At 36.5% G+C, this 13,304-nt stretch overlaps 1 long non-coding RNA gene across 1 annotated transcript; it reads left to right on the top strand.

The window, feature by feature from the left end:
• The first annotated feature begins 301 nt into the window (after positions 1–301).
• On the top strand, positions 302–3,827 carry LOC139129855 (uncharacterized). Its single transcript, XR_011551704.1, has 3 exons — positions 302–708; positions 2,042–2,114; positions 3,614–3,827. It is a non-coding gene; the product is annotated as an uncharacterized lncRNA (long non-coding RNA).
• Positions 3,828–13,304: the final 9,477 nt, after the last annotated feature.

Below are 13,304 nucleotides of genomic sequence, written 5' to 3'. Positions count from 1 at the left end.
GAAATATTTCAAGGATGGACGCACGAAAATCATTAGATTTGTACTTACTCTCATAGTACAGCTCTGAGCTGCGCGATTGAATGAGTCTATCAATAGTATCAAGGGTACACAGCTGACTCCGTGTCAAAGGTAAGTCATGTGATGTCAGAGGTCATTAAATGAACACCTTAAAAACGCTTGTTTTTGTTCTAAACAAAGAATCGTAACCGTAATTGTCGTATAATTGTGTGCACAGACATTTCAATTAGTTGCCAAAAATCCCAGCGAATCGAATCTTCTGATCGCAAGTAAAACGGGGTCGACGCTTGACTTCCGTTATGAACCAGAACGAGGCTTGATCAGTTTGAACGTCAATTTGACATCAACAGTCAATTTGAACTGTTCAAGGCTGCCACGTAGACAGCTTGCAGCTGCCGGTGTCAGCTCCGTTGCTGTGTAATCGCTGTCATTTTTACACAAGAAATCATGACTTTGGTGTGTTGTGAGAACGATTCAGACGTCAGAAAATGAGTTGAATCTGTAAAATACCATTGTAGCGGATTCCTCTGCATGTCCTGGAAGACTGGCGATCCAATGGCGATTTGACTCTCGAGACGGCGTCACTGCATGAGTTTGTACCACCAGTGGTTGACACGAATTCAAATGTTGCCATGTAATGGCAGCAGAATGATGACAAAACCACCCTTGATGCCATCTACATTACTCAGGGTAGTGTAGTTTTAGCCCTGCGGACAGGTTTGTGTGTTCCTGGCGTTATACGGCCACAGCCACAGCCCTGCAACGGTCTATGGAGATAACTGTGTTCTTGCAGCGAGATTCAAAATGGCGACCTCCATGGGCAAAGTGGTAAACAACCTGTCGAGTACGTTATGTTTCAGAAAACGAATGGCTTTGGACGTTAGGAGAAGTTCATCGCATCTTTTCTTGGGTCGGTTAGGAGGTAAAGGTAGGCAGGGAAAGGATTTTGCCCCGATAGAGCAGAATTTTGGCAAAAAACCGTGTTTTTGTTCGGTCCGGATCAGCCCCAGTTATCTCCATAGACCATTGCAAGGCTGTGGTGGAAGCCGTATAACGCCGAGAACACACAGACCTGTACGCAGGGCTACTGTTGCTAAATCATTTGTATTTCTGTGTTGTTATAAAATGCATTGGCAAAATTGAATTCAGTCAGACAGCCAAGCCAAGAATTGTGGTTAATTTTTCTATGGTTGTAACTTGGGGGCAATTTTTAGCGTTTTTGGTCAAAAAAATCATTTTGTTTTGAAAATTTATATTCACGATCCTTGGGTTGACCTCTGTCAGATTTATTAAAATTGTGGTGATATTTATTTATCTGTGTTTTTAGCAATTTCTCTTATTTTTTTCCTCTGCTGCCTGAATTCAATGCTTATCAAACAGGCTACTTTCTCAGTTGTCATCTGTCCATCTGTCGTCCGTCAACAATTGCCTTCTCCTCTGAAACCGTAAATCCGATTGCTTAGAAATTTGATAATTATTCACTTGGCATGACTTCACTGCTCATGCAGGCAAAGTCAAATTCCAAAGCTGGCTATCACCACAGTAGAGGGGCTGTGCTATCACCATGTGTGTCGATCAAAGGCTGATGATAGGGGCAGAGTAGTTTTTGAAAGACAAGATATGACAGAATATTTCCTGAGAATTCATAAACTTAACAATAAATCAGGCTACAAAAATAACAAAATTGTAAACGGCCAATCATGCATTTACTTTTTCCCGGAAATTTTTATATTTGTTCTTAATTTATGAACATTATGAGCGACAGCGAGAGCACAGATGATAGGGTTTTTTTGTAGACGAAATATTTCATTGGATCAAGCAAATTATTTCAGTATACTAATGTATAACTGGACAGATTTCATTTATCAACAGTAACAATAGTGATTACACGTGTGAAGGACATGTTTTCAAACAATGCACAGTACTTTTTAAGGATTCTGTGGGGAGCAGAATATAAACATCAAATGGAACTATTACTAATCATGTGTTTATAATAATGTACTTCACCTTTTTTCTTAAACAGAGCTTTGTTTCACAAAAGTAAACAACTACGAGCTGGGTATCAAGACTGACCCATAACCTTGAAGCATTAAATGGTAAGTAAAATTCAACCTTAGGATTCCTAAATGAATAGTACTCTCAGTGAGTCTGTGCAACTCGAGCTTGGCTTAAAGAGGGAGTTTTCCAGGGTGATATTTACATATGTTCTCGCTTGAAGGTCAATTATTCCATTTATAACTTGCGCAGATTTTTACAAATAAGATTAACTCTGTGGCAGAAGTTGCATTATAGGGCTTCATCATGGGAAAAGCTGCCAAGATTGGTGCTTTCATCAGGTCATATGGCAGGGACCATCTTCCAATGGGTATGGCATTGTCAGTAACGTTTACACCAGGTTTGTGTATTTACATAACTATTGTGTATTTTTTTTATTTGAAATTGTGACTCACCCCACTATACGATTATTTTTAATTATTTTGTTTATTATTGTATATTGGGGTGAGTCACAACTTTTAACCCCCAAAATTGCATTTCTCTGGCTGCATCATTTGTATGGCTGATCCTCATTACCAAAAAGTCAATTCCTAAGTTGGCGGCTTCTGTGCAAGTCCCTGCTGGGTCACTTTTCATTTCATTTACCACATTTACTATGCAAATACTCACAGCCTTGCATGAATGTGAGAGAGTGGACAATGCCATACCAATCAGAAGATGCACCCTGCCATATCATTTGATGAAAGCGCCAAGCTTGGTCTATTTTTCTCATCATTCAAAATAAATTAGTTGATGAAGCCCAAAAATGCAACTTCTGCCACTATTTTTATCCATTTTTGTAAAAATTATCAAGTTATAAATGGCAAAAATGGCAATTCTTGAATAAGTGACCAAAAACAAATATTAAAAATCTTCTTTGGTGAACTCGCCTTTAATACAAAAACCTACCTTTTTCCTATGCTGCGTTCCAATTTGACTTGAGAAGTTCATGTACATATGCAATGAAGTGTACTCAAACCAAATGAGTGGACGTTACATAGTAGACTGTGTATAATTTTAATTGAATTATACCAATAAACATTTACTTCGCTTGAACTTTGCAAATCATACAATATTGACTCATGAAGTTTAAATGAGGTAATAACATACTTGGATAAAATGTTCTGGCATATATACATTAAGATCAAGTACAGATCAATTTTTATGGCAACGTTTCTGTCTTATTCCGTACATGAATAACTTTAAAGATTCATTGACTTAATAAGAGGGAAATCAACATTTTTTCCCGCGGGATAAATCATATGAAAAAATAAATTTTGTTTTATGTCATTGATTCTACTGTCTATGGATATACTAGTTTGAAGGTATTTGCAATATGAACAGATTTATACTTGTACAACAAATCACATTGGATCATTCGCAAATTGAGGGTATATAATAGTTTCTTTATTTTCTGACTACATGCAAATTTCATTCTTCAATGTTTAATAGCTGTTGAAAGAGTCAAATTGTCAGCTTTTAGCAATTCTAACATTTTACATATTTTTGTTATAAACTTAATAAGCTTTATATCTTACTTGATGTTTTTTATTTTTTCCAGCTTATGCATAGGACAACCTCAAGATGACAGTCAAGCAATAACTGAAACCATAACAGACAATCACAGCGTACACTTTTAAACAGAGCTCATGGTCATGGCAATATGAAGTTCTTGACTTTATGGACACTTGAACATTTTTTCAACTTAACAGTTTGATGTTGATTATGTTGATCAGCTTTTAAAGTCTGGTGGATTAAATTTAATTAATACCAAATTTTTTAGCTCTCGCATTATTTTTGTTTGTGCAGAAGAGTGTTCTGAAGTGGTAAGGTGATGGCAGTTTCTCAGCAGCAGTGATAAAAAAGTTTCAAGTTGTTGGGGTGACTATAATTCAGAGTGCAGAAGGTAGGTTGATTTTATAAAGCACAGCATTAGGAAATCTACCCAGCAGAGAGGCAGCTAATTGCCAGGCCGAGTGGCAGCTTACCTGTTAATCTTTCCAGAAGAGATCCAGAAAATCTAATCCTGGGCTCTCCGGGAAAGATTTTCCAGGAGCTCTTGTGCCCTTGAGGGACCTTCATGGAAGAGGAGAGATTCTTGATTGCCAACATGTCAGAGATGTGTTGCGTTCATGTGACAAACATGTTGCATTGAACAGCACAGATTTTGGGTGTAGCTGCCTGGATTTCAAGCCATACATGCTTCTAACATGTATTGTTCATGTTTTCAATACATAACGGAAAGTTAAAATCAATATGGTCAGACACATGTTTTGAAACCTGTAGGTAGCATGTATATGACACATGTTCTTACAAGTAAGAAACACAATGTAAATGGGTGTCATTTCGGTAAGGGACGCGTTGCCCTCCGTTGATACGTTGGCCTTGTACACCACGCCTTTGACTTGACAGTTACCCTTCAAGGGGCATGCCGACTTAACCCTGCAATTGCAATCAGCTGGTTGGTCCTTACGCTGTTCTCCGGAGATTACCCTCTTATTGTGCGATTTGATTATACTTGCCATATTCCTCATACAGCTATAACTCACTTTAATTGTGTTTCTGTTGAAGATCTTGTGAAGTTTAGACCCCTTTGGAAAATATTTATCGACAAGTTGGATAAATTTCCTGCCGATGTTTGTTTCCACGTTCTTGCTGAAAGGGGGTTGAACCACGTGATATGACGCTTCCTGTTATTGCTTCTGTTTTCTTCTCGCTGATTTGGTGGTCTTGGTGAATTCAATTTGTTCGGTGTAGCCGCTTGCCTTTAGCGCTGTATTGTATCGCCCTTTATATTTATCAAAGATGCCCTTATCACTAGATATTGTTGAGATGCGTTTGCTTATTGCGTCAGGTATGTGATTAATAATGGTTGGCGGGTGATTAGACTGCTTATGGACATACATTGTTTGGTCGTTCGGTTTACGATACGGGTAGAACTTGCCGTCGTTCAGATTAAATGTCACATCCAAGAAGTTTGTAATCTTCTGGTTTGTCTCGATCGTGATTTTCAGGCCAATGTCACGAAATATCTTCGTGATTTCCTTTCTGATCTTATCCGCCTTGCTGGCCGTGATATTTTTGAGTACACCAAGCCCGTCATCCCGGTATAAGCCGATATGATTCTTATCATACTTTTTGGCGAGTGTGTTAAGTATATACAGACCCACCAGCTCGCATATTTCAGCACCATCGAAGCTGCCCATCGCCACATCGAATAAATCCTTATTCTCTCTTTTAATCCAGGGTGTTATGTCGTCAAAAAGTAGGGTCTTTCTCGAGTGCATTATGATATCAACCACTTCATCAGAAATTGAAGTATATTCTCTCGCAAAATCAAGTGATTTACGCAAGAGATCTTCTGAGATAGATGGATAGAAGTTGACAATGTCAAATGTAATGAATCTACATTTTGATTTATCCCGTATTCCTTAAACCAGTCAATGACAGCTGATGAGTTCCTCCATTGGTTCACACACGTACGTGATCTAATATCATTGTTGATTGTGTCAAGTAATTGTTTACTTACTTTGCCCATCTCGCTTTTTCATACTTATTAACCCGACCAAAAGCGAGATGGGCAAAGTAAGTAAATAATCTGAACGACGGCAAGTTCTACCCGTATCGTAAACCGAACGACCAAACAATGTATGTCCATTAAGCAGTCTAATCACCCGCCAACCATTATTAATCACATGCCTGACGCAATAAGCAAACGCATCTCAACAATATCTAGTGATAAGGGCATCTTTGATAAATATAAAGGGCGATACAATACAGCGCTAAAGGCAAGCGGCTACACCGAACAAATTGAATTCACCAAGACCAACCAATCTGCGAGGAGAAGCAATAACAGGAAGCGTCATATCACGTGGTTCAACCCCCCTTTCAGCAAGAACGTGGAAAGAAACATCGGCAGGAAATTTTCTCCAACTTGTCGATAAATATTTTCCAAAGGGGTCTAAACTTCACAAGATGTTCAACAGAAACACAATTAAAGTGAGTTATAGCTGTATGAGGAAAATGGCAAGTATAATCAAATCGCACAATAAGAGGGTAATCTCCGGAGAACAGCGTAAGGACCAACCAGCTGATTGCAATTGCAGGGTTAAGTCAGCATGCCCCTTAAAGGGTAACTGTCAAGTCAAGGTTGTGGTGTACAAGGCCAACGTATCAACGGAGGGCAACGGCCTCACTGATAACACCTTCAAGACGCGCTACACTAATCACATGAAGTCGTTCCGCAACGAGAGATACAAAAACGACACCGAGTTATCAAAATATGTATGGAACTTAAGAAATAAGGGACAAGACTTGACATTTCATGGTCAATCATTGATAAAGCATTGAGCTACTCTAACATGAACAAGCGATGTAATCTTTGCATATCAGAAAAGCTGCATATTATCAATGCTGACAAATCTACACTGTTAAACAAACGCTCTGAGTTGGTTTCAAAATGTCGCCACCAAAACAAATATTATTTATCGAATTTTAACACTACCTACAAATAGAATGGTTCGTCCCGATCATATATATGTAAGAGTGTCGAGCTAGTAATCCTTTCACTCTATCTGAGGAGTGCAAGATGCATGAAACTTAAGTAATAGATTTCATTACTTTGTACTTGAAGTAATCTGTTTATATATATATATATATATATATATATATATATATATATATATATATATATATATATATATATATATCTTTATACATTTCAATGTAGACCTTTGTAAATTCAGGTGGCTTTTAAATAGTGTCTTTTATTCAAACTGTTGTATATTTTACGGCAACTTTTTTATCACTGGTTGTGTAGTGCGTTACGGGAAACTGACTTTGTATAGGTGGTTTTCACTTGTTTTGGTCACACAATCCTATGTAGACCCTTTGTAATTTACATTGGATAAATCTTAATACAAAAAAATAAATGTAATAAACGTTTTGCTATATATACGTTTTGTTAAATATTTATCGTTTCCAAACTTTGGTGCGATTTTAATATGACATGCATCTATTCACAGTCTGCTATGCTTGTTACAATAATACCCTGCGAAGGTTCAAATTTTCCTAGGCATGTTTGTATTAAAGCTTTTGATGTTGAAAATCGTGTCAACAATGTCACAGGTTTTAGAAACAAGTCAGTATATAGCCTAGTCATTAGAATGCCATCTATAGATAATTATAGTCTTTGAAGACTTTTCTCATGTCTCATGTTCACTATTATGGATTTCAATTTCACTTGAGACGGTTTTTTACTGTACGATTTAGTTTTTAAAGTGTTGTAGTGTTTGTTGTAGTATCGATCTGTTTTCTAGTGTGGTTGTTGTTTGTCAGGTTTGTAATTTTTTCTTCCTATGGACGGTTTTTAAATAATCTGAAATAAATTGAACAATTGTAATAAATACATACAAACCGATATATTGGCAAATGATACACTATAGGAGAGGAAATATGGGAAGTATGTCCACCTATACACCAAAATATGCGTCTTTGACATTTGTTGTGTAATGAAATTAGCCAGTAGAAAAAAAAGACTATTGTATTCCTATGATAACCCTGTGTGTTGCACTCTGTAAAGTTTCATTTCGCGAAGGCTATTGTACCAAGTCTAGGTCAACATGTTCGTGCAGGTGTCGTTTTGTAGTCACTTAGCCGATAGTGCAAATGACGGGTGTCAGCTTAAAGTTAGTTGACACTGATTGCATACTTGCACAACTCTATTATTGTTATTGTACTTACGATGAAATTTCAATTTCCAAGGGAACACCATTTGTGCACCGAATACTTACAAGTGTCAGAACTCCTTCTGTATTCCTCTGCATCAACTGTGCAGCAATGGCGAAGGTGATTGTTTAAAGGAAGAAGACGAGGACATACGCATCTGTGGTAAGATTCATTAATTAACACTTAACTTTACACACGACTGTAATCAGTGTGCGATCGACAGATTTCATTCACGTAATTATCTGAGCTCCGCCCACAAAATTCCCTTTTGACATTGTAAATGGGTGGAATTTGAGATTCTTGACTGTTTATGCCTGCAACATTTATCTGAGAATTATCTGTATGGTCCTGAAACGGGTTTTTCGGACCAAGGTTGTACGATGGATGATCGATGGATAATCGTACGACCGACGTTTGCCAAAACCCGTTTGTAAATGTTTATCAATATACTCTCTAAATATGTTTTTTAAATAAAAAATAATCTGCAAAGATTTGGAGCAATCGATATAAATTAGCTAAGCAAATCTAGCACTCAGTGTCTTACTCTACTGAATTTTTATCGACTTTGAAAAAGCTTTTGATCGTATAAACCATAATGTTATTGTACAAGCGATAAAAAGCTGGTGTGAAAGGTAGAGTGTTTCAAGTCTTACATTCCATGTATTCTAATATGACATCCTGTATTCAGTCTCCCTCAGATATTTCTAATTTTTTCAGATGTGAGCTTAGTCTCGGTCCCTGACCCATTTCTACCGCTGACTACGCTGGTAATGACAAAAGAGTCAGGTATTGTAAGAATGCTATCATGGTCAATAGTACGAGTGCAGTGATTGCGTTGAAGATATTTCCGACTTAGAGCTACGTTCAAATTTATATTTCATATGTCCATGGAGTCATTTTACATCCGTAGTTGCCCGAACCATGCATCTTATGTCGGCATTAAACGAAAAAAAGGAAAATCATCTAATTTTGAGTCATCGCCGTACATACTAAGGGTCATCATGGTCACCAGGTCACATCTTATAAAAGACGTCATAGACGATAATCGTCATTTCACCACTAAATACCATCATAGAAGAACAGAGTCGGAGACTTAAAAGTGGAGCCGTACAAACAACTATAATGTTCGATGTTTCGTCATCTAGCTTCCGAGCTTACCATTACGTAGTCGTGTTGATCACATGATCTTGTCAGGTGTCTGTGCTCATTAATATGCAGTCAAAATTCTGACTGAAACAACAGCCAGTGCCTGACCCTATTTTCGTTAGCAGCTCGGCCAGCGTTACAAATGGGTCAGGAAAAGAGACTGATGTGAATTTGAGTGTTTAACAAGGTAGAATTCTGTCCCCATTTCTATTTACTTCATTCCTTGGAAATGCTTTGGACCATGATTTTGCAGGAGTACATATAGCAACCCTTATTTTTTACTCTTATTTGCCAATGACCTTATTCTGTTCAGCACAACTCAGAAAGGACTTCAGAGATATTGTAAAATATCCACTTGTATGCTGATAAATGAAAACGTAAGGTTAATATTTCACAATCCCAAATCTTGCAGGAAAGCTGGGATGCTAAAGAACAGTAAGAATGGCTTTTGAATGGCCAAAAATGGAGGTGGTTCCAGCCTATAGCTACCTTTGTGTTATGCTTTCTAGCTCTTGCCTTGGAATCGAGCTCAACAACAGTAGGCAATGCAAGCAATGAAAGCTCGTGATCTTGCGAAAATTGGTTCTCCCGGTGTCAAGTTGCTTTTAAAATTTTATGGGACAGTCATGATGTATGGTAGCGAAATATGAGGCTTCACTGAGGGAAAAATTACTTGAAGTTGTCCACAACAAATTCTGTCGTCATGTTTTGAAAGACTTTCAGAATAAACGAAGTCTGACAATTAAAACTAAATCTGACCGTTTTCCAGTGCATGTTTCAGACTAACTCGAGTCATCTAATTGGTTCTGATTGCTGTCTATGCCCCAGCATCGCCTAGCATATCATATTTCAATATTAATGAAGCAGAGAACAGTAAAGAGTGTTTGGTACTTGAGGTTAAATAATTTTTTAGTGGGAATGTATAAAGCATGGTTCGATCTAGGGATAGGTGTGTCACAAGCCTTGTCTTCCTTTTTAAACAACGCTGTAAATATATTTTATATCTATGCTAGCATGCTAGTCTAGATATATTTAGTAAACTTGACACACAAGACATGCGTACACACAGACGTACACACACAATATATATATATATATATATATATATATATATATATATTATATATATATATATAAAATTATATATATAAAATTATATATATAATATATATAATATATATATATATATATATATATATATATATATATATATATATATATATATATATATATATATTCCCATGGTTTTAAATACCTTAGGATTATATATTATTACACGAACAGTGTTCTTATCTTTCTTCGGTGTGGATGGATCTAAATTTTTATAACAAATGGCATGATTTTGGGCGAATTTGTGTTTTATTTACGCGGATTACTTATATTTAATGATAAAGCGGCCCTTCACCCAGGAGATGTGCAAATGCTTACAGGTATACTTCCATTCATTAATCCCAAACTTGATACATGGAATGGTATCTCCACCAATCTGTCACGTGCGCGTGTCAATCATTGTCTCGCGCTGGACCGATGCAAAGGCAAGTCCTGCCATCGGCGGACATAGCTTTCACTACGCTAGCGACGGACAACGAGAGTATTTTGACTTATTTCGAATATTTGTAATTATATTTATAAAGTGAATTCAACGGCACGATCGAAACAGCAGTTATCATACTTAGGGATGCTGTGGCTTTTAAATATCACAAGTTTACGGCCTTGGCGAGCCCGACAGTTTCATATCGATGACTAACACAGTGTACTCTTGTAGTGGGCAGTGCCGTCACCGGTCTCCGCCGGTGGCCATCTCAGTCGTCAATGTTTTCGTCATACGGACTTTGATATTTGCTGTGACACATATCGCCCGTAGGTACTTCCAAATTTTGTTACTTGACGGGAACTCTGTAATGTTGTGACTGTTGTCCGAGTCAACTTTCGAAATGCATCGGATACTACAGCGCTGCACTGCATAGTTAAGTCTACAGGTCGACAGGTTATGTTTTCACTACAGCTTTACGCTGTAAGCTTGGTAATGATTCCGACCGAGAAACACTGGAATAATTTGTGTGATGATGGAAATTCATCGTTGCATCTTACTAAATATATTCAATGCATGTTATGATGGCTTTAAATACTATCTAGGCTATTTTTCTGAACAGGCGACTTTAGATGTCCACCCGGAACTTTCCATTGTCGAAATAGTATGATATGGTAGATATATGTGTCAGCTCAGAACATATTTGCGATGATGTTGCAAATTGTCCGGACAACGACGATGAAATGTACTGTGGTATGTTAAAAGATGTTAAGGGAGTGCAATCCTGAGTAGATAAAAACTTTCCATTGTTTATATTTTTGGACAACGTTCAGTGGGCAAAATGCTTGATATACTTTTCAGTATACTTACGTATATTGACGTATATGGAACACAATATTAATTGCATACTTTACATATATCTTTGTAAATGGAACATTCATCTACCTTGATATGCATAGCGTATATCTATGCAGATCATGAGTATGTATACGTAATGCAGATCTTTGCACACCAAATGTTAACTGTAGTTTTGCATTTTATTGGTATACGTAAGTGTATACTTAACGTATTTGATACATGTACAGAATCAGTATTTGTGTAATATATTGTTGTATATCAAGCATTTTGCCCATGTACCATGTAAGTAACTATGTATCATTTATGGTCAGCCAAGTAAAGAATGTGCCCACATCTCTCCGAGGAAAACTGCTAATTGTAATATGACCGGTGCTTCGCCTAAATTAGCAATGTATCTGAAATACATTTTTGTTCTTATCTTGTCTAAGATGTCCATTGTCCTTCTGGGTGTACCTGCTACGACTACGACGTTGATTGCAGCTACTCAAATCCACAGAATCTTTATGAAATTAATAACTCAGCAAGAAGTCTGTGAGTATTGACTTTATACTTTTGAAGTATAATTGAATATATTGTTATCACTACACATATTGTTTCACAGAAAATTTATCTCGAACCTTTAATTTTCTGAACTTCCAAAAATTTTGCAATATTTATATTTAGCAGCATGTATCATATTTGCCTGAATTTCATGCCAAAAAATCCGTACAATATAGGATATAACTAGTGCCTGCTGGACGCTATCTGGAACGAGAACTTTTTGATGCTGAGGCAGTCTGCCCTTTCTGAGTTACTTTTCAGGCATGAGTGGATATATTTGTCTCAAATTTTAGATGAGAAAAATGTACCATGACATACATATACACGCATATTCATTTTGTCACGCAATCCAAATGTCCACTGGACGATCACTTTGTTAGATTTTATATATGTCAGTCTTACCTTGAAATGTAGTTGTCACAATGTCATGCAAATTGACAGCTTGAATACTGATGGCAAGATCTAGATTAACTTTTTGAAGGTCTGCATAAAAAATGACAATCTGCATATTTAATTCATTACGCAATTGACTTTATTTCAAGAATTACAAAATCAAATTTGCCGTATCTGCAAAAGTACTCAAATTGTCATAAAATTTCTTCTCCTAAATGTTTGTTGAGTTTGGCTTAGAGATTTACAGCTCATTTGCATATTTAATGCATTATGTAGGTCTGGTCATACATCAAAATTCAAGGCTTTCATTTACCTTATTTGCATATTTCACTGTAATAAAGGTATTTATTAATAGTCGAGGCATTGATTATGATGAATCTTTTACTGTAAATTAATCACTAGACCCTGCACAACTGGAAGTTTTATGGACATGATTTAATGCTTATTAGCTAACAGCGTATTTAATGAATTTCTGCAACTTAGCAATAAATGATGACTGAATTTAAGACTTTTGACCTTACCTAGTTATATTTATTGATCATGCCTGTGTTTTAATAATGTTTTGGTTTTTGAGCATTACTGTGACTTCATTTGTGTATTTTGTCATATAACATAATGGGGACACTGATTTTTACACTGCCGTTGCTATGCATTGATCATATTGGTCTAGCGTAACTGCTATTTAAGTGTGCATGGTACTTATGATTATTAACTCATTTGCATATTGATGATATTGATAATTAAGGCAATTATCAATACTGAATGCAAAAATTTCGGCGAAATATCTGCTATTCATTATCCGTTCACAGGTATACCTACAGGGTAGATTTGATTGACATGGTATTCGGATTATTATCTCATTTACATATGTAATTGTTTGCTGTAACTAGACAATAAACACATCTAAGCTGAATACCGTTGAATTTTATGAGACTACTTAAGTTACGTTTCTCATACTTACATTATTTAGTGACAGTTTATCAATATTGGATGTTCATTATTTTCTCATTTATATATATTGACTCTCAGTTATCAGGCTTTATAACAGGAGTAAACA

Source organism: Ptychodera flava, chromosome 3 (genome assembly GCF_041260155.1).
Source record: "Ptychodera flava strain L36383 chromosome 3, AS_Pfla_20210202, whole genome shotgun sequence".
Taxonomy (NCBI): Eukaryota; Metazoa; Hemichordata; class Enteropneusta; family Ptychoderidae; genus Ptychodera; species Ptychodera flava.
Note: the sequence above shows the minus strand (reverse complement) of the source record. Positions and strands in the feature narration are given on the sequence as shown.